Below are 25158 nucleotides of genomic sequence, written 5' to 3'. Positions count from 1 at the left end.
CGTGAAGCTAAGATTGATAAAACCACAGGATGAAGTGAACAGATAATGGGTAAGGATACAGATTATTTGAATATGATCAGTAAATTACTTAATAGATATATACAGAATGTCGCACCCAACAATTAAAGAATTCGGGTTCCTCAATAATGTATAATTCTCAACCTTCCAAGAAAAAAATAGGATTGAAATTCTCCATCTCATTTTATTTTAGGTGTGGCCATAAGACTAATTTTGGCCAATGAAATACGAGCAGAGGTAGCTTCTAGATGCTGGTGTATTACTAAACATATGTCCTTTTCCCTTCCTGAAAGTGGTGGTCTGGAGTTCCTTGACCTCCTTGAGCGCTGGGTCCTTGGTTAAGGGTGATACAGAGCAGAGCTCCCCAGACAACCTAGAAAGAGACAGGTTGATGTTCATGAATGAGAAATAAATCTTTTTTATTTTAAGTCACTGGCATTTGGGGTTAATTACAATGACAATATAACCTAGTCTATCCTGTCCTAATACAGGTATAAAAAGAAGAGGACTGTTTTTCAGGCACAGAGGTGAGCTTATCTTGAAGGAGTATGGTATGATGGATTCCCAGGAATCCACTATGCCTGAAGCTCCAGGGAGATGGGTTGGGGACAAGGCTGGTAAGGGAGAGCAGCTCCTAAGAAGAGCCCTAAGTAGACTGGCTGGAGGCAAGTTTGGAAGGGCTTTGGATTTAACAGTAAAGAATGGATACTGTCCTGGAAGTTGAAGGATCTCCAGAAGTTGGTGACTGGCTGAATATTGCTAGTAATGAACATGATAAGCCAGAGGGAATCTAACTGATGTGAAAGGAGGAAATCAGGTGGAGGGCTATTCTCCGTGAACATGTTCCAGGGTTATTTTTCCACTTCTTAGAGGTAGTCGTTATTAGCATTTGGTGACAATTTCTCCAGTCCTTGCACACACACGCAAACACACACATAAACCAATTTAAAAAAAAAATCCCCATCAATTATACTCTACCTGCTATTCCAATTTTTTTTTCCCAGTTAACAATATCCTCATGGTTATTTTGTGTCATCTTGTTTCTTTCCTTTTGATAGGATGCTACAGTATGGCTGTGTCAGAATTCTGTAACCATTCCCCCTCTGACAGATACTTAGGTTGTTCCACTGTTACAAAAAATGCCTCAGTGACCACCTTGCTAATAATGTCCATCCCTTGCTCTGTCCTCTTTCTACACACAGGAAGAACAATTTTGCCACTATTTGAATGATGACAATTTTAGGCTGGGTCACAGGAACACAACCAGGCTGGCCATTTGAGGTGAAAATTTTGGTTAAGGGGTACCTGACATGCCTCAAATACACCCAGAATAGGGTCGCAAGCATAGTAAGTCCTCCAGTATTTGTTGAATGAATGAACAAAGGAATCCACATCCACTGCAGACAAGTTTCTGGACCGGTTTGTCCCATCCCCACCTATAGCAGAGTTTCTCAGCCTCAGCACCACCCCGGCTGCAGCAACCAACTCTGTCTTGGAGAAATCGCCAAATGTCTGCTGGGAAAAAAATCCCTCCCAGTTGAGAACCACTGCTTTTTAACATGGGTTGTACTTGTGTAAATGCAAAGGTCCTTCCTCAAAACAACCTACTCTATAAAGGTCGATCCTCCTTCTCCCAATCCTACCATACTTACCAGGGCCCTTCCTCCTGGGTTCTCAGAGTCCTTTCATAGAGAATCTACATTGTTCTCTCTCTCTCTCTCTCTCTCTCTCTCTCTCTCTAAAGATTTTATTTAGTTGACAGAGAGAGACACAGCAAGAGAGGGAACACAAGCAGGGAAGAGAAAGAGAGAGCAGGCTTCCCACAGAGCAGGGAGCCCGATGCGGGTCTCCATCCCAGGACCCTGGGATCATGACTTGAGCTGAAGGCAGATGCTTAATGACTGAGCCACCCAGGTGCCCCAAGTCTATATTGTTCTTGGTTCAGATGTCATTTCCTTAGGGCCACCTTCCCTGATACCTCCTTCATGAAATGGGTCGATCCTCCTTATTTTTTGTCAGTTTCTATTCTACATTCTCTAATCACCAAATGCCCCTCCTTAGTAGTTCTTACAAAGTTGAATTTTAGAGTTAGTTGAGTAATTTTTAAATTAAGCTGTTTAGAGGTAGCTTCTTAGAGGTAGCCATGCATAAGAATCTGGCATGTTAACATGTCAGTTTTTGTTCATAATTTTTCCATTTAGTGCCAGAAACAATGCCTGACATACAGTAGGTGCTCAATTCTGTTGGATGGACAGAAAACATCCAGTCAGCCATGGCCAACTCAGGGTACAACAATCTTTGACCAGTCGTGTTCCTGCGTCTTCTGAAAAAGTTCTAAGAAATGATGTTACCTATAGCTACATTTTATTTTTTTTTTATTTTTTTTTTAAAGATTTTATTTATTTATTTGACAGAGAGAGATCACAAGTAGACAGAGAGGCAGGCAGAGAGAGAGGGAGAGAGAGAGAGGCAAGCAGGCTCCCTGCTGAGCAGAGAGCCCGATGCGGGACTCGATCCCAGGACGCTGAGATCATGACCTGAGCTGAAGGCAGCGGCTTAACACACTGAGCCACCCAGGCGCCCCTATAGCTACATTTTAAAGTTGATACGTTACATGTTCATCATTAGGTTCATTTGGCTTCAAGATAATACCTTTCAGCATAATGTAAATATTGGAAATGAAATATTAAGCTGTGACATCATTCTTTAAAGATACCTCTTAATCTGTTATTTCTAATATTCCCTAATATTTCTAATATTCCCTTACCTTCACAGTGCTTTCCTTCAAAATCAAGGAAGAGGGACACCTGGGTGGCTCAGTTGGTTAAGCAGCTGCCTTCCGCTCAGGTCATGATCCCAGCGTCCTGGGATCGAGTCCCACATCAGGCTCCTTGCTTGGCAGGAGCCTCTGTCTCTGCCTGCCACTCTGTCTGCCTGTGCTCGCTCTTTCCCTCTCTCTCTCTTTGACAAATAAATAAAATCTTTAAAAAAAAACTCAAGGAAGAAACAAGTTTTGTTACATTAAAAAAAAATGCCTTAATTAATCATGAAAGCAAGCTAAATTAAATTAGTAAAGGAAGTTTCCAGCTTGGGGAACCTGGACCTGGAGATTCTTATATTTGGAGCAACAGTCCCTTAATAAGATTTGTGGAGTGCGGGGTATGTTTTCCAGTAAGGAAAGGATTATTACCAACACAAACACTTTCTCAGGCAAATCAGTTTTAGGAAAGCGTGCCAAGAGAAACTGAGGATCTGGAAGCCAATTCTCTAGAAACAATCTTGGTGCCCCCTTATGAAATTTTCACTACCATCCTGGGAGTAATGCAGCGTAGTGGCCGGCCGGGGGCAGTGTTGGACAAGCTGATGGGCTCCATCTCTGGCCCTCCCTGCTCAGGGGGGCTGAGAGAAAAGGCCGGTTCCATCTGGATGCAGGGGCGGCCCAGCCCAGTCCTCTCTGATGTGCACATGTCTGATGTGTACATGTTCACACTGTGAATTATTCATAGAAGACCGGCCCAGGAGAATAGAGGCTAGAGACTCTCCATCCTATATCTAGAATCAGGGCCGGGGACTTGTAAACAGATGAAAACCTCTTTGTCTCTCTGCTTCAAGAACTGTGTTTCCGAAAGAAATGGAGGAGTGAAGTCATGGGTCTGAATCAACTGTGAAGATTTTTAAATTTTCCTCTTAGGAAATGAAAACAATATTGAAATATCAGTAATTTATAGCTCAGCAGACAGTAAGCCAAGTGGCCAGAAACTCCTGCTCTGAAATGAGACAGAGGAGGGCCTGGCTCTCTCCTCGGCAAGCCCACTCTCCCAGCCTCTGCTTCTCGGGCTGTCCCATCGGAACCACAATCCCTTCCACAGAGGTTCTCCGTGAGGAGAAATGAGCCAGCGCAGGGAGGGCTCAGCATATGAATGGCATGTAACAAGAGCTTAATAAGTAACACTGACGATGGTGAAGAGGATGATACAGCATTTGTCAGGCATGAGTGTTCCAAAACTTTCCATTCATGTCCGAAGAGGAAAAATCAGAGGTGAAAAACCAAGCTACTAAAAGGCTTCAGGATTCATAAGCCTCAGGGTTAGAAGCAGAAACAGCTGGATTGGGGGAGCAGGAAATCAGGGCTTCAATGTTACAGGCCCGCTCTGTTCCTGCACCTTGCCCCTGAGTGCCTCCCAGACCTGAAGTTTCCACCCTGGGACCGATCAGAGGGTCTCTATGTCTAACATAGCGTGTATGTGCCGGCCATTTCTTCGCTGACTATATGACAGGTCCACCAGCCCGAGACAGAAAAGTACTGGCATTGCTCATTATTTGCATCCTCAAAGGGTAGGGGTAAACCAATTGACCTAAAGTTAGTAAGTGGGACTAATTGCTGGGATGTACGAAAAGTCAGGACGAAAGCAAGACCCCCAGAGTTCTGCCTTATAACAGGGAAAGGTGACGGGGAGTAGTTCAGAGGGAGGCATGGAGACATGTTGGGTAAGATATCGGTCCTTTCACCTGGCAGCTGTCCAGCCCCCAAATAGCTTCTGTGTTCAGTCCAAAAATAAGATCACATGAGAGGGGAGAAATAAATACGCAAGTGCTCGTCCTTGGGCTTTGCGGGTACACCAGCATCAGCCGCACTGGTGGGGGCCTGGAGAGCGTGACCTCCCAGCACCCCAGGCTGCCTCTCTCTTTGAGCTCTCCCAGGCTGGGAAAACAACCTGTATCAGCGTGGGTGTGGTGTGTGCTTTGCACTCAGCCCTTCTCTTAGGACTCCCTGGCACTCCATTCACACCAGAGAGGGAACAGGAAAGAGACGAGGAGCAAGCCGAACCAACAGCCTCAACTTCAGCGGAATGAGGGCATGGCCTCCTTTTGGTGAAGGACACTCCCTTGTGATGGAGAATGGGAACTCCCTTCCTCCCGCAGCCGCCTGCCTGCAGCGCTCCTTCTAACTCCATGCGGACACTGTAGGCTGCTGCAGCTGTGTCACCCGGGAAAGAAAGTGCTTCAGAGCCCAAGCAAAGAGGTGAGTGCATCCCCTTCTCCGAGGGGCTCCTTACTACAAGACCTTCTGCTTGGCTTCCTGCTCCTTCCAGCACGAATGCTCTCCCCTGCCCTGCTTTTGCCCCTTCTCCCTGACCTGGGACCCCTGCAGGCTGCAGTCTCCATGATGGATGCTAGCTTCAAATACCTGTACTTTCTTCTCTCCTTTAAGGCCAATTTGCTTCCAGAAAGAACTGGCTAGGTCTAGTTCTTAGCGGGGGGAAGCAGGAAATGATTCCCACCAAGTGAATTATCTCTGCTGAGATCCAAGAAGATTTTTTTCCAAGAAATCATTAGACAAATCCAATTATAGTAGAGTTAATGCTTAGTTTTAAAAAAGCCCTGCATGAAACAGGAAATAAAGGACATCAGCTCATTCCTTATTATTGGGCAAAAGGGAAAAAACACATAGGGGATGTGCAGAGCTTCCTCCCTCCTCACCCCTTCACATCTTGTCCTGACGTCTTAAACCCTGCGAAACAGACTTAACAGATCTAAGAACTCATTTCTTTGATTGAGAACAAGAGGAATAAAATGGAGGGTTTGGGGAGAATTGCTCTGTAGGCAGAGTCATAGGACGAAGAAGACAAATTTCGGAGAGTCTTGGTTTCCCTTCCCAAGCACATGACAGGTACCTGTGCCCGCTGGGGGATGTGTACAGATGTCACTATCACTTGTACACGCCTAACACTAACCCTGTTACAGAACCCTCTCCTTGACTATAGACCACAGATATCTATGCTAATGTAGGTGGGAGCAAGATAACCACTCCAATGAATCAGGATGCTTTTAGTGACAGTAGACTGGAAGCCAGTTTAAAGAGACTTGAGCCAAAACAAGGACATTCGCTTCCTCTTGTAAGTAAAAAGGCTTTGGTGTGGCGGGATCCAGGTGCCCAGATGATGGCATCCTGCCTCCGTCTCTCTCCACTTTGTGGCTCTGCAGCCCTGGGTCATTCCATCCCAGGAAGACTCACTGATGGCAGTGGTGACATGGCCACCAGCAGCTCCAGGCTGACACCCTTCTGGCACAGCCATCTTGGAACAACAGGCACTGCCCATTCCCGAGAGTCTAGAGTCTGAACCAGTGTGTGTACTGTGCCCATCCCCGCCAGGGGGTGTAGTTATCCCCGCCCAAAACCACATGGACTGAAACCAATGAAGGGCTGGGTCCCCAGAGATAACTAGGGTGCTAGTCCTAGGAGAGGGGGCTGGACACAGAATAGCCACAGTCAATGCTGGCCACTCTAGGTTGCTCTTTTTGTGATGGTCTGGATTAAGAGGTCAAGCTCCCTCAGGATAACTCCTCCTCCTCTCTTATAGTCCACAAAAATTAGTGACAGCAAATCTCATAATAAGGATAATTATTAGAAGTGACTAAAAGACCCCATGGCATTTCATTCCTAGAGTCCCCCACACCACGGGAAAGCAACTAGAAGTCTTGTTTCTGGCTCAGTCCCTGGACAATTCACCACACCGAGACCAACTTAGGTCCACAACCCACCTGTGCGCACATGGGTTTCCCCTTTCCCCTCACACACCCCTGCTCACTTGTGTCTCCCTCTGCTCTGCTGATGTGAACCCATCTTCCCTTTCAAGGGCCAGCCACCAGGGGTGCTTCTGGTGCCTTCCTGGGCCCGTCCAGCGTTTCTGCCATCTCCTACCCTGAATCTGGACAGCAATGACAGTCACTAGTACAATTTACTGTATCTTACTTTCTCTCCTGGCTTGACTTTTACATTCCTCGGGGGAATCAGATTTCATCTCTAGCTCTCTCTGTGGTAATCTGACACCTAGCCGGTGCCCAATTAAGTGACCAATAGAAATCTAGCCTCCCTGAATACCTGAGAGGCTGGATCGATTACTTGAAGTCCTACATTTTTATTTTAAAAGTAATATAATAAGTATAGCAGACACAGATTGAGTTTGAGCTGTGTGCTGCCTCATGGGCAACATCTCAGGAAACTCTCCCCATGACCCTATGAGACAAGTATTGCCATTATCCCCATTTGACATATGGGGAAACCGAGTCACAGAGAACTGAGCCACTTGTCCCATATCATCCAGCTAGTAAGTGGTGACATGGGAGTTGGAACCCAGGCATGCCTGCCATCTCATTTCCTACTAAACTTGTCCCTGACATGCTTATCAGGGGAGCTTCCGGCTGCCTGATTTTAAAGACTGAGGAACACTGGTGGCTGGCCAAATGGCATGAGTCAGCTTAGATATTTTGGACCCATCCTCTGCCAACAGGGCTCCCAGTGTTTCCATGGGCGGGGTGGGGGGGTTCCTTATTAGACTGTACCCAGGGCTGAAGAGACACTCAGCTAAACCAAAACCAAAAAGAAAGTCAGGGGCGGATGGATTTCCCAAAACGAGTGATCTCTGGGGCTTTGTAGAGAGTGAGGGACCTTTTCTATTAAACTAAGGTAAAGTAGTCTTCCAGGAAATGTTAGCTGGCAAGTGGGCTTTAGAATTTAAGCTTGCCCTTCTGGCTGCCCATCGTTATGTAGATGACCCTGACATTTCTACCTTCAGAGGGTAGCTTGCAGGATTTGGAAAGCAACCACATTCTGATCTCGAAGAAAACCAAAATCTTGAGAAAATGTGAGTATTTTTGGTAATGTTTGTGCCTCGAGCATCTGGCCACTGGCCTCTTGTCTGATGCTGTCACCTGTGGGCCCTGTGAGGCCCTTGCTTTGAGGGTATGTGGTTTCCTTGATGAACCCTGACCTATTCCTATGGGTTAGCGTCTTCTCAAGAGCAGAGCCGCCACGACTCTTGTCATCAATCCTCACCAGGTCCGGTGGGAGGATCGGAGAGTGAGGTCTCTCACAGCTGAGGTACGAGAAGACTGAGTCAGGCCCCAGATAACACAGAGGCCAAGAAGGGCCCAGACTGGGCCTGGCAGAGCTCTGGGGTCTCAGCGACGAAGTCTGCTCACTTCTCAAGTTTGTTGTAGAAAACAGTTAAGAATCACATAGGCTAAGTAAAATTCTCTGGCTGAATCTTTAAGAGAAAAACCACAGTTAGACTCAACAGAAATGAAACCATAGGTTCACACAAAAACTACACAGATCTGTACATGAAGGCTGATAGCAGCATTATTTGTCAAAGCCCAAACACGGAAACAAGCCACACGGCCGCAAGCTGGGGAACTGATCCTCACAATGTGGCCTCTCCTGACAATGAAATACTACTCAGCAAGAACTAGGCATGAACTTCAAGGCACACACACTGTAACACCAACGAACCTCAAAGACATTGTACTTTTGAAGGGAAAAAAGCCCACACCCTATGACTCCATTTCTATGAAATGGCCAGAACAGGCAATTCTGTGGAGACAGAAAGCAGACAAGTGGTTGCCTACGCCTGGCGGGAAGGGGGAATGGGGAGTGATTGGTACTAGGCATGGGGTTGCTTTTACGGGATGACAAAAATGTTCTAAAATTAGTGGTGATGGTTGCACAAGCATGTGAATACACTGAAACCATTTGACTGTTTACTTTAGATGGATGAACTGTACAGCATTTGAATTCTATCTCAGACTTTTTTCAAAACCAAAATCATGGCTAATGAAATAATGAACCCAGTGACAGGGCTTCACTGCAGGATGTGGGCTCACCCACGGGCTCTGATAAGCTCAGGTCATCTCCTGCAGAGCTCGGCCACAGGCCATCCCGACAATCCAAGGAGTAGGAATGTAGGTGGAAAAGATGGTATCCCTCAATTTCTCCACGAGACTCTAGGAGGAGGAGTTCTGACCCCCTCTTTCCCGTGTAGATTATTTACAATTTTATGCAATCGATCTCACTATTCTCTTTTCACTTCTGGGTTTCAAGTCAGGCTTCAAAAAGCGTTCTCTGTTCTAAGATTACAAATCTTACAGAACTTAACTAACGTTTTCCTCTAAGGTTTGTCTTCTTCCATTTAAATACTCACCTGAGGATCCAGGTTGTTTTTGTTTGTTTTGCCAAATAGATAGCCAGTTATTAAATCAGGAGTTTTAAATTTGGAGTTACAATGGACTTTGGGTACCTTGTAATTTCCAGGAATTAAATATAAAAAAAGTGAGTGTGTATGTGTGTATATGTATATGTGTTCATTTTGGGGGGAGGGGAGAGTTATAGATCTTGTCACATTCTCAGGGATTTTGTGACTCACAGAAAAACAAATGAACTCTCTACATTTTGAAGCCCAAGTCCAGGTAGACAGTGCATGTACGTCCCAGTGCATGAGGTCAAATCCAAGGCAAGAGGACAATTATTGAACAATTACAGGGGAAGACTGAGCGATTACTTCTGCGGACAGTTCTCCATCACATGTCTAGGGAGCTTTGCACCACCTTTTGGTTTGACAGCAAACTGAGGCAGAGAACAAGAGTTGACTCTCACTGGCTCACCCTGGGACTGGAAAACTTTACATTTTATTCATCTGCTGACAAATCGGTGGAGCTAAATCATTTTAGCTGACAAAACTTGGGGCCCTTTTGTCACAAAGAATTTGAGGAGACTTATGGCTCTCAATATAAATAAATGATGAAGGGGAAATGCAACTGCCATGACAGAGAAGGTGGCAGACCCTTGGTGTGTGTGTGTGTGTGTATTCATGTACTAAATATGTATGTGATGCCCCCGGTGTGCCAGGCATGGTCTAGACTGGGGTTCTCAAAGTGTGGTTCCCCACACCAGCAGTTTCACCATCACCTGGGTACTTGTTAGACATACAAATTTCCAGGCCCACCCAGACCTGCTGAATTAGAAGCTTTGTCGGGCCCAGCAGTCTGCATCTGAGCAAACCCTCCCGGTGATTCTGATGCACATCTACATTTCAGAACCACTGGTCTAGAGACACGTAGTTTGTAATGGTAGAAGGATAGATGAAACCCCTGCTTTCTTCATGCAGTTGACATGGAGTGTGTGTAGTAGGGGAGAGAGGAAACAAACAAGTGAACAAATAACTGACTATGATAATGTTTCAATGGTAGTAAGGTCTACAAAGATAAAGAAAGCAAGGGGATAGGAAGGACAGTGATGGGAGTTGATTTAGAGCCAGTGGCCAGGGAAGAGGCAATCTGAAATGAGATAAGAATAATAAGCAAGAGCTGGCCGTACAAAGAGGGGCAGACAATAAATGTGCACACATTAAGTAGAGGGAATAGCAGGCGGAAAGGTTCTGAGGTAGGACTACGTTTGGCCTAGATGAATAGTACGACTGGAACACAGGGAGGAAGGAGTTCATAGGGTGGACCTAGGGAAGCATGTGGTGGTAGCAAGCTTAGCTTTTGTTCTTAGAACAAGTCAAAGGTTGGGGCGCCTGGGTGGTTCAGTGGGTTGAGCCGCTGCCTTCGGCTCAGGTCATGATCTCAGGGTCCTGGGATCGAGTCCCGCATCCGGCTCTCTGCTCAGCAGGGAGCCTGCTTCCCTCTCTCTCTCTCTCTGCCTGCCTCTCCATCTACTTGTGATTTCTCTCTGTCAAATAAATAAATAAAATCTTAGAAAAAAATATTTAAAGAACAAGTCAAAGGCAACACACAGTTTAGAACAAACAGGGACATGATGTAATTTACCTTTTTAGCAGGATCCCTCTGGAATGAGGGAAAATCAGGAAAATCAGCTAGGAGCATATTCCAATAACCCAGGTTGGTGCTTGGATGGATTAGACCAATGCAAAGATCTATTATTAAGGGGAAAACAAACAACAGTGCAGGACACTGTGCCTAGTAAACTGTTTTTGTGCACATACACATTCAGATGGATGAAACCAATTTTCCCCAAAGGTTCCAGGGGGCAAAAAAAAAAGTTAATGATGGTTATCTCTGGGGAGAGGAGATTAATGAGGGTCATTTTACAGCCCTCCATGTGTCATGCATTTTTGTCACATGTGTGAAGCATTACTTTTACTTAAAGATAAAATATTTTATTTTTTTTAAAGATTTTATTTATTTATTTGACAGAGATCATAAGTAGGCAGAGAGGTAGGCAGAGAGAAAGAGGAGGAAGCAGGCTCCCCGTGGAGCAGAAAGCCCAATGTGGGGCTCAATCCCAGGACCCTAGGATTATGACCTGAGCTGAAGGCAGAGGCTTTAACCCACTGAGCCACCCAGGCACCCCAAAGATAAAATATTTGAAAATAAAAATTGAAAAACTGAGATAAAGGAAAACATAGAATAGGTGATAGGTGATCAATATCAAAGAGAGGAAGCCCACCCCACGTGTATCAGAGTCCTTTCCAAGCACGGGCTCCTGAAGTCCCTGGAGAGGCAGGGCACCCACGGCCTGAGCTGTTCAGGTTACCATGGGATTGGCTACTGCCCGTCTGAAAGCCACTAGCCCCTGTTCCTGTCCTGCGGCTCTGGTGATGTTTGTCGCTTTCAGATCTCCTCGGGCAACTAATACAATTTCCTGTGAATGTCTGCTGCATTTCTCTATGCCCTGTTTGCCAGATCACTCCCCCGACATCCTGGCATTTGGTTCACCATGAGGCCAGCATGCCCTTCATTTAATTGCATGATTTGGCATAAACAGAAGGAAATACTTTGCTAGGGGAGAGAGTACAATGCAGCATCTGATTTCTCCTGTCAGCTGATTAGGATTTGTCGTGTCCCAACAAGGTCAGATGAAATTAGAAAGAAAAGGCAGTGTGTCTGGTGTGTGTTTCAAATAACTGCATCATTTCTGTAAGCAGGATGAACGAAGGGGTAAGTTTTAAAGCAAGCCTCAAGATTCAAGGCACAAGAAACCACTGCTTCTAGGTTATGCCTGGAAAGGGACAGTATTTACTAGGGGGCATTTTGAATTCTGCTGATTCTGTCATGCTCTGGTTCTGCTGTCATGTTAGCAAAATTGACCGGGGATGTCTGATTACAGAGTACTGAGCACAGAATAAGTAAATGCACAGCAGTGCCACCTTCCACTTTTATCACCCTGCTATGGCCCTTGGAAGAGGTTTAGAGCCACTTCCTCTACCGGCAGCCGCTCAAGGGCTCCACTATGAGTCAATCTCTTAGGATACAGAAGGAAAAAAAAAATCTCACCTCCGCAACCAGCCAAAACATTTTAGGTGTGGATGACTCTGGCCATGGCCACACCTCTGTGGATAAAAACCTACCAGGTTTCTCCCAGGGTTTCTGTTGGTCCTGCAAACCTGCTGTGTCCTTCTTTTCCCAGACCCACCCTCGGCACTGCTAGGAGGCCCGCACACAGGTTGTAGCCATTGTAGAAATGGCTTTAAAAGTGGTCTGGGAGCTTTGGGGGAAGAGATGGGTTCTATTACATGGTCTGTAGAGGAGCCAGCGTCTTGTGGATGCTCAATAAGCAGCCCTACCAGCTATTATTTGCGTGGACTATTTCCTGGCCCAGAGCTCGAGGGCTATGCTGAGGCCAGACTTCCCGGTGAGACAACCCCCGAGTCCCTTCCCATGCTAAATAACAGGTCAGAAAGCATTAACTTCATCATGTCTCCTGAGTCAAAACATCCGAATGTATATTATTTTAAAAGATGAATCAAGATGCTTGATGTGCAAGTTGAAGTGAATGTGGAATTTGGGGGATATTAAGGTGACATTCTTGAAAATTTGATATTGAGGGACATTCTATTATAGTAAATACTTTAAGGAACGGAGGATTCATTATTTCCCCACAGTTGGACAGTATCCTTGCCGAGTACCAGATATGCAGTAAAGAAATTAGTTTGTATCAGTAGCTAGGGATTATATTGCCTAAAAGCTATGTAGGTTTTTGTTTTGTTTTGTTTTGTTTTGAACAGCATTTCACAACTAGATGTAATGGAAAAACAAAACTAAAATAGTGACTTACACATGCGTTACCGGTTTTCTAGGTGCTTTCACGCACTTGGGCATACTGGATCTCACGATATGGCTGTGAGCTTGCTGGGAAGATGCGGGTAGCATAGTCTCATTAATCTGCTGTGTGAAGGAGGGACAGGGGAGCCCCAGGAGTTGAGCTGCCCAGGAAGGGCCAACCATGCCGTGTAGGCAGGACCCTGAGCTAGGGACACTTGTTTTTAGTCACAGCGAGGGTTTTAGTTAGGGGTACAGACTCTGAGCTGCCTCTCTGTCCTCAAAATTTTTGGTCTGCTATTTAATGGGCTTAATTTCCTAACTGAGTGTTCTTTAATCTTAAAATCCATCATCCCACGTGCTGGAAAGTTAACATGCACACTGGGTGCAGCATACTACTTCTTCAATATTGAGAAGATGACTGTCTGCAATATTGTTATCTCTCTGGGCTTCAGAAGGCCCTTCGGCAATAAGCAGATCCTCAGGAAGATTATTATTTTGTAAAGCAAACTATGAATGCCTATGAGTATGTAGACATGGCAGTTCACGGAGGTTCCAGTGAGTAAGATTTGGGGAAATCAACTTTTTCTGTACTTTTCAAGCCCCTTTCAGGAGAGCTGCGGCTCATCCATGGTTGGATTTAAGTGATGTTTGTGCTTCTAGGGTCTCTGTCTCAGAGGATGAGCTTCTCTGGACTCATCCCCTCAGAAGGCACAAAAATGGCTCCCTGGATGCTACCACAGAACGCGTTAGATGCTACACGATGCACCTGGAGAACAGGCTCCTGCCTCCACCTTCCAAGGGGAAGTGGAGAACAGAGAGCCTATTTCTAGTTCTCACAGGTCAATCTGTACCTGTCTGTCTGAATCATCAGGTGGGTAGGCTTAGACAAACACACACACACACACTCAAATACCTACCTAAGGAGGAGGGACTCTTCATCAATTATAGGAAACCATTAATCATGTTTCCATTTAGTCTCTTCAAAGATACCTCCTGATGGGTATCCTCTCAATCCAATTTCCAGCTTCACTCCCTACCTTCTAGCCAAAGAGCTTTTTGTACACTCAGCTTCCTCCCTTCCTCATCCTGTCCTGGCCAGTGGCATAAAGATGATGCCCGAGGTCCTTTAATGAAATCCCCACACCGGGAGCTGGGCTTACCTGAGGCTTCACTTTCCTAGCTCAGCAGTGACGGGCTTGACCACGGGTAAGGAATAAGAGAAATGCTCACTCTGCAGCCCCTTCCAGCCCTAGCATTGATGGCCGTTGCCTTGAATGGCTTTGCAACATGCCCTTTTTAAGGCTTGGCTCTAGGAATGGCACAGACAGACACACACACACACACTCTGCCACACACAGACACTTACACCCTGTGCAGGGATGCCAGATGACAGAACAGAAAAGGACTCTTTCATCCAGTAGCCTTCTGATTCCAGAGGAGCCTCTCTGAGCCACGACCTGCTGTTTCCCTGGCGACTGAGACTTCCAAATAAACAGGATTCTGCTCAGACAGGCCAGTAGTCCATTCAGCTCAGCCATTTGCCCCAAGACAAACCACGCTAGAATAACACCCAGGACAGTTGCTGCTGCCATCTGCTGTCTCTGCCCCCCTTCTCTGCCGGCCAATAGCTCTGCATTCCTGGGCCTGCTGCTGGCTGTCCGTGTTGGGGGCACGTAGAGCTTTGTGTGTGTCCCTATGGGTGGGGTCCGTGTGGGCTGTTGTCCGTGTGGGCTGTTGTCTGAAGGCAGGTCCCCTCTGCTGATCAATGAGGCCAGAGAGAGATCCGGAGGCTGCCATTCTCGGCACCCCCAGCCAGCCCCCCTGCTTCCCACATAGGCCTGCAGGACTGGTAGCCGGCTCTGTGGCATGGTGTCTGGAGGCGGACCAGCACCCTGATGTGCATGCCACGGCCCGTCCCCTCTCCCCACACAGAGCTGCAGCAGCCGAGCAGTCCAGAGAGCCAGCGTGCGGGCTGCTCCGGGAAGCCGCGACGGCACAGCGACCGCGACAGAGAGCGGGCGACAACCTGCGGATTCCCCTTCCTCTTGGAGAGAGAGGCGCAGTCTCAGCCTGCAAGTTTTTCAGGTAAGACTCTGAGCGTCTGTTCTAGGAAACAAAGAGCAGCTTATATGCAGAGCTGAGTGTGTGTGTGTGTGTGTGTGTGTGTGTGTGTATCTAAGTGCAAGGACAACAATGACACAGAAAGGGGGAAAAATCGGGGAAAGTGAAGGCAGTAGGATCTTTGAAGCTGATCCTACTGGAAGCAGCTCTCCCGCGCGGAACACCCAGAAGCTCCCCTCTGGCTGGACTGAAGCCAGGCTGCAGACTGCTCTGGGGGAAGGGCTTGCTGGTGGCACAGGCAGGTAAAAATAGCACCTAGAGTTTAGACACCGTAAAAATAATCGTGCCCCATGCTGCCCAGCACCTTCCTTCCTCCAGGCTGCTGGGCTGGTGAGGACTGGAGGGGACAGAATGTTCTCATTTACCAAAGTGCTGGATGTGGCCTTTTGTTTCAGCAGAAGCCAAAATCTGTGGCTTTAGTAAGTCTGGCTGGCACACTCACCCCCTTGGGGAGCCTGGACATTCAGCTGCCTCAGGAAGTCTGTTCACTGGCTGGGCACCTCAGGTTTTGTCAGCATTTTGGTAGGAAAGTCAGGCTGCAATATAGGATTAGCTGAATGGGAGAGGACAGGCTGGTATTCTGATGGCCCTTCCAGCCGCCTGGATTATTCCTTACCTTCTTCTGATCTTCTCTGAAAATCATATCCTCCTCTCTGTAGCCCTGCAGACAGACACCCAAAGAGAACGTACGCGAATGGCTAGCCACACCCACATCACGATTCCATGCCCAAAGTGTGCAAGGCTTTTAGAGAGGAGCACTTGATTAATTCAGACTTCCAGGTCTGGGACAGAATTCAGGCATTCAATCAAGCACCCATTTTTTCAGAGATCCCAGAGGAACCCACCTTATCTGGGTACCAGGTCCAAGCACTCCCTCTGTGACTTGGCAGAATGTAAACACTCCGTGCTTTCTCCTGCTGTTTCAATCCACCCCCACTTCTCTGCATTCTTTTCTGCTTGGGCACTTTCCCTTTCATTCCCCACAGGGATTGATTGTTTATGATTTAGCTCTGTGCACACCAGTGGGAAGGCAAGCATCCGGCAGAGGACAAACCAGGTACTGCGTGGGGCTGAGCCAGCCTGATGGGGGCAAAGGGTTGAAAAGAAACGAGCCTGGCTTTGCAAAGTGGTGTCCAGGGAAGTGTCGGCCGGCGGGGTACTGGGGCTGTCTGGGTGAATGAGTGTGGATTTTGGTGGAGCCTGTGATTCACAGTCACAAATTCCCTTTTCCTTTGTTTTCTTTGTGTTGGTCATTGAGGGCTTCTGAGGAAAGTCCCCTTTTGAGATTGTATATCTGAAGGCAAGATCATCTAATTGCTGCCAGGGCCACCGGTGAACACTGGAGACTCACTTCTGTTGACCCTGCCTTTTTTAGTATGAGTAAATGGATCTGCAAATGAGGTGCTTAATCAAGAGCGAAATTAATGCATAAACAATTAAGGGAGGAAACACAGAGCTTCTTGTAAGCTGCCTCCCAAAACTAGTGTGCAGTCATACACAGATGGCTCGCCTGGTTGCAAAAAGGACCCAAGGAGGCACTACCTGCTTCTTTCGGTGGTGTGACATCACAGGCGGGGAGTATCAGTGGTGATGACTGTATTTGTTGTGGTGATGGTAGATGGATGTCACACGCTCGCCCGCCCTTAGTACAGGGATGCCTGATCCCAGGACAGAGGGGCTGCTCGTGGACTCTGCTGATAGGTGTTCACTGGACCCTGAGTCAACCTCGGAGGGTCAGGGTACTACCAGGCCTGCTGTGCCAGCTTCTGGGAAGCAGAGATGGTGCACAGTGGAAGTCATGCCCCTTGTACTTCATCAAATAGGTGTGGCTTGGCTAATGCAATACTCCTTCATTTAAGCTACTAGAAAAATAATCTGCGGTCATTTGTTAGGTAAACTTAACACCCACACATGACACAAATTACAGGCAAGTGAGTTTTTTTTTTTTTTCCTTAAAAAAGGATCTGCTGATCAACCAATGTTCATGGGGTACTCCCAAGGTGTCCCATCTCAAGGTACCACTGGATCAAGCCCACTCAACCACAGAGAAGGGAAGACACCTACCTGGGTGGGCAGCTAATGGAGGATGGGCCTGGACTGACAGGATGTCCGACTCAGCTGGGAGGCAGAGTCCAAGGTATGAGGACAAGGGCGAACATCTAGGTCAGCGGCCTTGAGGGAGAAAAGAGGGAGGAAGGGAACAGCAATGGTCTGATTCTTAAATATCACTACTTAAGAGAGGCAGCCTAACATAGTGGCCAAGTGCATAGATTCTGCTGCTGAGCTTCCTGGGGTTCAAGTTCAGACATGCCATGGCCTTGGGCCTCAGTTTCGTCATCTGTAAGATGGGGTAATAAGCTCCCATCCTTGTTGGTGAAAGGATCAAATGAATCATGCTCTTAGCACAGTGCCTGGCTTATAGTGAGTACTATGTGAGTATCTGCTATTGTTACTACTGAATGGCAGGTCTGAAAAGGCTGTCCCAAGCCCATTTGTTCCCAAGTCCAAAGTGACACTCTGTGAGTGACCAACAGGGCCACCTTTGGGACAGCATGGAGGTACTCTGGCTCTGGCGTGGAGTTCTACTTGCATCTCAGAGCATTCAGAAATTGAAGGGCTTCTGTGCTGGTTGCTAGTGTTTTCCTAAGCCCCTACTGTGTTTTAGGCACTCTGCCTGGCTTTTGCACAGTTGCTCCAGACCACCTCTCTGACTTTGTCCAGGAATGCTGGCGAGGATGGCAGGGGTGAGGGGCATGCTTGCCTTACACCAGGGCTGTGTAGATGTAAGTGGTCCTTTGGACAAGACTCATCTCTGTCTCTTCAGGATCTGTGGTTTGCAAACTTTCACATGCATAAGAATCACAGGGGAGCTTGTTTAAAAGATCAGGTACCCAGGTCCTGCCCACAGAGGTCCTGATTTAGCCAGGCCGCTGGGGGTCCCAGGATTCTGCATTTCCTGGGTGGGGCCCACGTGATTCTGACTTTGGTCCACAGGCCACAGCTGCAGTCTGATCAGGGCTCAGTAAGTGAATGAGAACACAAGAGTCATTTGGCCTCAGTGACCATCAGCCTCTTCCTTGTAATCACCTTCTTCCCAAATGACCATTTTCCTGGGACCTGCCCCCCACTGGCAGTAAGGTCGATGACGCCATACCCACTGCACCCTGAGTTACTCTGTGCCTGACACAGTGGCAAACCCTTCATGCTCGTCCCTCCATCAGTCTTCGGAGCTGTCCTATCAGTTAACTGCACTCACTACCCACCTGTTATAAAGGAGGGGCAAGTCACCACTGCTAGTAAGCGACTGATCTGGGTGTGAACGCAGGATGAGCCCATAACCAGAGCAGCAGCAGGAAACCTCTGGGCCAGGCAACAACTGGGGTTTTAGCTGCTTGTCAGTTCAGCCTTTCCCTTTTCATTCTTGGGGGTCTTTCTCTGGTTCACAATCCTCTCTTGTCCACTTCTGTTCCCAGGCTCCCACATAACTTCCTCAGAAGATGTGTCCCTGTGCTTCCTTACCTTTTTCTCCTTTGTAAATCAAAAAGGATCGGGGCAGTGGACAGGTGGAAGGCAGGTGTTATGCTCTGAATTGTGTCCTCTATTTAAATGCATATGCTGAAATACTAACCCCCAGAATATCAGAACGTGACCTAATCTGGATCCGCCTTTACAGAGGAAATCAATCCAAATGACTTCATTAGGGTGGGCCCTAACCCAGTGTGACTGACATTCTTATAAATGGGGAAACTGGGACACAGAGACAGATCTAGAGGGACGATGACATGAAGACACAGGCAAAAGAGGGCATCTCCAAGTCAGGGACAGAGGCCTGGAATGGATCCCTCCCTCCCAGACTCAGAAAGAGCCAGCTGCCATCTATAAGACGGAGAGAGCCCTGGAACAGCTCTTTCCCTTGCCGCTCTCCCAAGGAACCAGCCCTGCCGATACCTTGGTTTTGGACTTCCAGCCCCCTGAACTGCGAGGCAATGTTCTTGAGCCATGGTCAGGGTACTTGCCCTAGCAGACTAGTACAGTGGGAACCTACATTCTTCCCGCAGCCCCTGAGATTGGGGTGATCTAGTTTGAGGCTACCACATTACAGCAAGCTACGACAACATTCTCTTTTAACTCACCACTATTCTTCTGTTGTTCATGACTGTTCTTCAACACTGTTCATGGGAGTCATAGGCAGGTCCAGGTCCCAGGAAGGAAGAAGGAATGAATAGCAAGGATGAGGAGGGAAGCGGGAGGGGAAAGTAAAGAAACAAAGAGGCAGGAAGAGGAAAAGGAGAGAAAATGGAGACTGGGCTGGGGGATACTTGAGGGTCATTCATGCCCAGGACAAGTCCATTCTGCCCCGCTGTGGGACGCCACCTGTGTGCCGGGAAGCATGTTGAACACTGGGGTAGAACAGAGCCTGGAATGGATGGTCCCTACCTTCAGGAAAGCTGGAGGTCAGATAGGGATACAGACCTCAAGCACGCAGTACTTCTGAGTGTCTCAGGAAAACAAATGCACTACTTGACCCAGTCAGGGGGTCTGGAAAAGCTTTGGTGAGTTCATGATGCCTGGTTTGAGAAGTAAGGGACTGGCAAGGGACCCCTGGGTGAGGGATGAGTGTTTCAGATGGAGGGAAGAGTACTGCCAAGGTCACCTGGGATGAGGAAGTGTGGCATTGCCAAGGAATGGAGGAAAGGCCAGTGTGGCTGGAATGCAAGGAATAAGAAAGAGGAGACAGCCAGAGTTCAAGGCCCAGGAGGGGTCTGGGTCTGGACAATAGCAGCCGTGCTGACAATTTAGGTTCTTCAAACGAGAACCACAGAAGGCCAGAGAAGGAAGTGATCCTATATAGGGAAAACTCCTTTCAACAAAGGGAATGCTGGGATGGAGATGCCGATGGTGTGGTTTGGCAATGGGTCCACCCTGAAGCCAGACATCAGGTTTTCTGAGCTCCCAGACTTGGGGGTGGCTGCACTGCCTCTAGGGATAAGTTCCAGGACCTCCAAAAAATTGTAGCTGTGGTCTACCCGCAACATTCTAGGTGTTTGTCACCGTCCTACTGGAAAGGGTCAAATAGGGACAGTTCTCTCCTGTCTGTGATAGCAAGCTGAGCACCTTGGACGGGTTGACTGGGCAGCCCCCTGTTCAGCATCCCTTGGAGGACAAAGAGAGGCCTCAGAATACAAGCTCTCTGCTTACATGCTTTGCCTGAAGCAACAGGAGCAGGCATGCATTCCAGAGGCAATGATTCCATCGGGCTGCTGAGAAGGGCAGAGAGTCCAGTTGTGAAAGGGAACTACATAAGGGCAGGAAGCCCAGAAGGACCCCTGAGGCTATCAGAGGTGAGAGCAGGCGGAGAACCCTCTGAAAAAAGCAGGGCAAAGCCAAATGCTGCCTTATTGCTGAGTTCCTGGGAGCAGCAGCAAGCCTGCTAACACAACAACACACCATGCCCACCGCTGGGACACTTCTCATCCATGCCTGTCCTTGTGGGCACCATCCCCACAAGAGTCGCCGGGTAAAACTAGAGCCATGCCTTTGACAGGCCCCACCTGCCACAAAAAGAACTCTCTTCCTTGTTCTTTCTGAAGAGAGACTGGATGTGGCTAAGCAAGGGTAAGTTCTTGGAGCAAGCAGAGCACACTTCGGAGGAAAGAGGGGATTTTCAGGAAGGTGAGTAAGCAGCCCAAGACCTCTTGGGGAGCAAGATCCTGACTCTGCTCCTCTCACACACCATCCCCCCCACTCTAGCCTCACTGGCCTCTTTCCTGTTCCTCTGTGGTGCCATGTCCTTGCCTGCCTCTCAGACTTTACGACTGCTGTTCCAGCTGCCTGGAATGCTCCCCCTGTTCTTCACATAGCAGATCTTTTCACCCTCAGGCCTCACCTCTCTTGGGAACTCCCCAAAGAAGCTTTCTTTCCTGTCTCTCCCTCTCATGGCACTTGTCCCAGTCTCTACTTTTCAGTTTTCCCAAGACTTACTGTTGCCCATTTTTCCCACTAGAACATGAGCCTCACGAGGGCAGAAGCTCATCCATCTTGTTTCGTGCTGTATCCCTAAGACAGAGCCTAGCCACAGAGCAGGCGCTCAACAAATAGTGGCCCAATGAATGAATGAGTGAATCATTCAGTCTTGGAGTGGGAAAGCCAAGGCCAAGGCCAGCTGTGGGATCTCCCAGTCTGTTGTTCCTCATAGCTCTAGAAAGCGGTGCATCACATCTGAAGGCAAAGCTGACAAGTTTGCACCAAGCACCTCTGACCCTGACTTAGGGGAACACACCCCTCATAGGTCCCCAAGCCATATGCCACCAAATCTGGCTTAGCCAGCCTGGTCTCACCTCTTCAGAGAACTCACTCTGGTTGCCTGGAAAATCCAGCTTCATTGTATTGTTCATGCTTAGAGACGGATAACGTCTTTTGGCTGATGGGCATCAAAGGCAAGGCAGTGATGTCAGGCACCTAGAAGGGAAACATTGATCCAGTGAGTTCTGGCGCTTGCACTTACGGAGGCAGCTAGAACCATCAGTCAGGTGGGAACAGAAGCAGTTTGCTTTGGTTAATCAATGTGTGCAAGGGGCTGCACCAGTATTTCTGGGGCCATAAAGAATCTCTAGAAAATAAAAGTCTTCTTGTCCTTCCTCAGGATCTCTGTCAGAGTTAGAAATGGCAACAAAGGGAGAGCTGAGATGAAGGCTCCAGTCACTCCCTAGAGCCCACACAGAGCAAGTCTGCAGCCCAGAGAACATTCTCTCAGTTCAGGGTCTTGGGCTGGGTTGGCCCAGGCTTCTCGGGCTTTGGTGATAAAGAATTTAAATTAGAGGAGCATGCATAAAATCTTTGCCCAGGTGGCTACAGAAAACTTGCTTTGTTCTCCTGAACTGGTCCTGGATGACTTTGTTGAGAGCTCCAGAGGCAGAGTCCTAAGTTCCTTGGAGAGAGAGTCAACAGAGAAGCCCAAGATTCATCTCATGGTTCCAATTCTGACCCACCGCTCTCATTACCCTTTCATTAGTTCAGACTGACAGTCTGTGCTGCCTAATGGTAGGGGAGCAAAATGGCCAAAGGCATGGACTCCGGGGAAGGGCTGGCTTTGAATTCTGGCTCTGAATCAACAGATGCATGGCCCTGGCCAAGTTACACAACTTCTCCATTTCTGTGAAATAGAACAGGGGCACCTGTTTTCTGGGGTTGTTGCCACAAGTATGGGTGTCAATAGAGGCTAAGTCCGTTCTGCATGACATTGTCAACGTTGGGTGCTGCTCTCCCGTAGGGCTGGGTTGAAACTCAAGTGAAACAGTCCGTGTAAAGCACCAAAAAGGTTTTAGGATGTAACACACAACACAGTATTTGCCCAATAAAATATAATTATTGACAAGTCTGTAGTCTGGCTAAGGCTTTTTTTAGAACGCTTTGTAAGAATTTAATTGATCTAAAAAAATGTTCCTGGGACATGAAGGTCATCTGCTGTCCTGCTGTTTCTTCATCAGTTTTTTGTTGTTGTTTCAAGGGACAGTTATCACCCTGTGCTTTCTCAGCACTTTAAAATCCTTGTATCGGGGCACCTGGGTGGCTCAGTTGTTAAGCGTCTGCCTTCGCTCAGGTCATGATCCCAGGGTCCTGGGACTGAGTCCTCCTTTGGGCTCCCTGATCAGCGGGAAGCTTGCTTCTCCCTCTCCCACTCCCTCTGCTTGTGTCTCTCTCTCTCTCTGTCAAATAAATAAATAAAATATCTTTAAAAATAAAGATATAAAATAAATAAAATCCTTGTGTCAGGAACCTAGAACTAGCCAAGAAAGCAACAGAGCACTGTTAAGGAGCTGAACATGAAATACACACAGGCTACTTGTTCAGTACTTTGAGGCTGTGGGCGTTTCCAACAATTATAGGAGTCAACTTCAGTAGCCTCCTTCTGCTCAGTTCACATAATGGCTTTGGGATTCCCACCCATCCAGGGTTGTAAGGTTCTTCAGGGCACAGACTTCTCACAAATACTGCTCTAGCGCCTTGGTCTAGGACTTTGAGCTTAAGTCATTTGAAAATCCAACTGCTGAGTTGAAAGGGACAGGCTGGCATAGACTGGCCCGGCCTGGCTTTTGCACTGAGGCCGTCCGCTGCTCCATCCCTCCCCACTGCGTGACCTTGTGTAAGAAACTGGTCCTTTTTATGCTCTGGGCTCCTTCTCTATAAGAGCTGCCTCTAGAGAGTGGGTTGGAGGTTAAGCATGGTGTGTAGAGCTCCAGCTGTCCCTCTCTATACTCCTTCCTTTGTGGCCTTCCTGACCATCACATAGCTGTGGATATGGAAAAAAACCCAGCGGCGATCAATGTGTTAAAGGCTTGCCAATATTTGCTTGCACCAGGTGACCATGAGCACATCACTTGGCTTCTGGAGCAGTGCAGAGAGATGGATTATGGGAAGGGGTCCAGGTCATGGTCTGAAGGAGGGGATGCTGGCAGCCCCTGCACTCAGCTCGGCCCATCCTCGCACCACCAGGGCCAGAACCAGATTATGGATTTTTAGCCCGCTGCTCTCCTGGGATGTCAGACTTCTCACGAAGGCCTGAAGATTCATGATCTTCCTTAAAGGAGGGGGACCCCTTCCTGACCCACTCTGACCTTCCCCAGATGCCTCTCCACCTCCCACTGAGGCCCGAGGATTGAACACACAGCTGGTTCAGGGTGGATCCAAATGGAGGCAGCGCACATCAGGGGAGAGCGTTTCTAAGGCGATGTCCGAGTTGTCTCCAGTGATCCGCTGACCTGACCCTCCCTGACTTACGCTGCCCCAGAACTGAGCCAAGCCTTTGGAGGGCGGATATACCTTAGGATGTCTGGCTGGGGCCCTACTGTGGTGGGAGGTTCAGATCCCACGCTGGGACAGGCCCTGGGGAAGGTCAGGGGGAGGGTGAGCCAAAGCAGGCTTAATTGCCTCTGTTACCTCCTGGCCTTTCCTTCTTCTGACGGAGCGGCAGTCAGATGTGGGGTGTGGAGGCCCCTGTTTCAGCGAGGATAAAGAACATCTCTTCAAAAGAGCTCTCAACATGTCTTACTGTAGGACGGAAGCAGAGGCTGAATTGGCGACTTTAAAGTCTTCCTATACTGCAGATCAAGAGAAAGACCTCGGTGACTAATTAGGAGTCCTACATTCGTCAGAGTATTACACCCCCAAAGTCAGTGTTTCCCCGGAGTTAAGGTCCCCTTCTCTTCCTGGCCAGTCCCACATCCTGCTGGGCCTGCGTTGGCTGCTCATGTTTCTCATTATCTCTCCCCCATCCTCTCTGAAGGCCTCTCACTCCACCCAGGGGTTTTATTTTTAAACTTGCACAGTAATGCTAGGGCTGAGCAAGACACCCTGCCCACATTCCCGGGGAACTGGCCTGCCTGGAAAAGCATCCCCCTTTTCGGAGATTTCCTTCCTCCCACCTTCCTTCTCTCACTTCCCTTCATATTTATTGGGCATCTTCTCTCAGAGGGCTTCTGCCAGAGGACACGGCAACAAAGGGAAAGATACAGTCCCTGCCCTCGGAGACCTTATATTCTCAAAGGGTAGGGAACACCGGGGACAGGCAGGCTGAGCACGTAGACACACGTACCAAGTAAGCCAACACATAAATATGTGAAATCGTAGACATTTGTTCAGGCCAAGTCTAGAAAAGGGACAAACAAGGCACCAACAAGAAGAGCTGTGACAAATCAGGTAGCCAGGGAAAGCCTCTCTAAGGTCGTGGCACAGAAGAGAGGGCCAGAAGAACGAGGGGCATCACACAAGCGAAGAGTAAGGCCAAGAATATTCTGTGTGGAAGGAAGACTAGGGGAAAGGTCCTGAGGTGTGCAAGTGGGTGGTGTGTTCTAGAATTCCAACAGAAGGCCAGGATACTTCAAGCACCGTGGACAGGGGGAAGATGTGCTCAAAATGGGGAAGCATGCAAAGGACAGATCACACAGAGAGGTGGAGTCATGTCGGAAGTTGGGGCTTTTGTCTGAGGGTGGTGGAAAGTCACTGGGGATTCAAATTAGGAGGTAACATACAATGATGGGCATTTTAAGATGCTTATCAGGTTGTGAGTGGAGAACAGACCCTAAGAGGGGTGAGAGGGAAGGCAGGGCATGAGTTCAGAGGCCTCAGAACTGTGCAGAAAGGAGATGATGGTGGCTAGGCTGCAGCCAGGACATGCCA

At 48.1% G+C, this 25158-nt stretch overlaps 1 protein-coding gene and 1 long non-coding RNA gene across 6 annotated transcripts in view; one reads left to right on the top strand and one right to left on the bottom strand.

The window, feature by feature from the left end:
- Positions 1 to 234: 234 nt before the first annotated feature.
- The window catches only part of LOC132028623 (uncharacterized), a 349757-nt gene continuing 324833 nt past the window's right edge, over positions 235 to 25158 (bottom strand). The window contains exons 5-7 of one of the 2 annotated variants that reach the window (XR_009407480.1): positions 21321 to 21441; positions 17047 to 17154; positions 235 to 391 (exon numbers count right to left, since the gene is read on the bottom strand). This is a non-coding gene — a long non-coding RNA (uncharacterized LOC132028623). Of the gene's footprint in view, positions 392 to 17046; positions 17155 to 21320; positions 21442 to 25158 lie in introns of those variants that run through there. The other variant, XR_009407479.1, reaches the window with a different exon arrangement.
- Positions 4629 to 25158, top strand: part of FGF1 (fibroblast growth factor 1) — a 99529-nt gene continuing 78999 nt past the window's right edge. Inside the window, exons 1-2 of one of the 4 annotated variants that reach the window (XM_059417812.1) lie at positions 4629 to 5041; positions 14794 to 14946. The gene's annotated coding sequence lies outside the window, so the exon portion shown is untranslated. Of the gene's footprint in view, positions 5042 to 14484; positions 14947 to 15980; positions 16040 to 17029; positions 17120 to 25158 lie in introns of those variants that run through there. The other 3 variants (XM_059417813.1, XM_059417815.1, XM_059417814.1) reach the window with 3 other exon arrangements.

This window comes from Mustela nigripes, chromosome 12 (assembly GCF_022355385.1).
Source record: "Mustela nigripes isolate SB6536 chromosome 12, MUSNIG.SB6536, whole genome shotgun sequence".
Lineage (NCBI taxonomy): Eukaryota > Metazoa > Chordata > Mammalia > Carnivora > Mustelidae > Mustela > Mustela nigripes.
This window is presented reverse-complemented; position numbering and strand designations above follow the sequence as displayed.